General features: G+C 29.0%; 1 protein-coding gene across 1 annotated transcript in view; it reads left to right on the forward strand.

The window, feature by feature from the left end:
• The window catches only part of LOC113395011 (mitoguardin), a 50,810-nt gene that overhangs the window by 13,455 nt on the left and 35,654 nt on the right, over window positions 1-1,701 (forward strand). The window lies entirely within an intron of this gene.

Here is a 1,701-nt window from a genome sequence, read left to right on the forward strand (position 1 = left end):
CGGATTGTGGGGCGTGATGGCGTGACAAAAATAAAGTTTCAAATTTATAAAATTTGTATGATCACATAGTGTAAAAATACCTTTTTATTTGTGTAATATTTTATCAGGGTATCTTTAAACAAAGTCTGTAACTTCGTTTAAACTATAAAATACAATGTTGAAAATAATTTTATTTGAATTTTCACTTCAACATTAATTTAAATCGATAAGTTTTATTACTAGTGTTAGTCATTCAAGATTTGCTTATATTATGACGTAAGATTTGTAAATAAAATTATCGTAAAAAAATATATTTTACGATTTTTACTATCTTCAACGTTTATATTATCTAACGTGGTTATAAAAATCCATGGACGAAATAATTTTACTACAGCTATTCTCGGACTTTGTTTAAAAAAAAATACTTAACTAACTTTATCTTATTTGTTTATATTATTACTTTATCTTATTGTTTATAAAATTATCTTTATATGTTGTATCTGCTACCGCATTTTAGTTATCATACTGTACTGTAATTATGTACTAGTGGGTCTCCCGCGAAAAGTAAGCATATAAGCAATTAATTAAATTGTAACAATTTAGTTAATTGCTTATATGCTTACTTATAATATTACTAGCGACCTGCTCCGGCTTCGCACGGGTGCAATGCTGATACTAAATATACTTCAGAATGTCTTTATATACAACGTTCACAGCTGAACAGAAAATACAAACCGCTGTGTCCCTGCATTTTAAATCTGTAATATCTTCGAAAATATTCATTAAAATTAGACGTATAAGAGAAAGTATAGTTCCAATTTTAAAATGTAAACAACTATCCTATTATTTTATTTTTAATACGCTATTTATAAAAGAGCATTGTTAAAAATGAGGTCAATTGGACAAACTGTCGATTGAAGTCGGAATGCTCGTATGCTGCTTACTAATCAAACACATATTTTTTCTTTTATTGTCCAAATGAGATGCTCCCTCATTTCTATCGGGGTCTGTACTATAGATAGTATCGGTTAAAATTAATTTTCATCAATACATGTAAAAAATTGATATTTTTATTTGTCTGTCTTATATAATAGGTCTTATGTGTCTACTACTAATTATAATAGTTTATAAGTGTAAACATCTTAGGAGATGTTTCAAAGATAAATTACATGTAACTATTTATATATAACGCGTGCTTGCACTGTGTAAAAACATGACGTACATTTATCATACAAACTGTTGTGAATAGTTCTACTTTAACGTATTATTGTTCCTACTTTAAAGTTTCTGGACGCAATGATAATCCAGAAGGTCTTATTTCAGACTTTGATGGTTATAACGTAGTAGGAATTCATGGTGCCTGTCTGGATGGGTACCACCTACACACTAATTATTTTATTGCCAATTAGTATAGTACTTGGAATGTGTTCCGGTTTGAAGGGTGAGCGAGACAGTGTAATTAAAGGCACAAGGGATATAACATCTTAGATTTCATGGTTGTCTACGCAGTAACGGTTTCAGAAGTTGAACACGGTGGAAGAAGACGAAGATGGTCACTTAGCATTGGTTATTTTTTGAGATTTTCTTCAGTTCAGTCATATAACTTATAAATAAAAGTGTTTTATTCAAATTTAAACACAATACAAGTGTTAACTGGTTTTAATTAAGAATAATTCCATCGTGACTATACATAAATAAGGTACTCGTAATAAATAATAAACA

Source organism: Vanessa tameamea, chromosome 4, assembly GCF_037043105.1.
Source record: "Vanessa tameamea isolate UH-Manoa-2023 chromosome 4, ilVanTame1 primary haplotype, whole genome shotgun sequence".
NCBI classification, from domain to species: Eukaryota; Metazoa; Arthropoda; class Insecta; order Lepidoptera; family Nymphalidae; genus Vanessa; species Vanessa tameamea.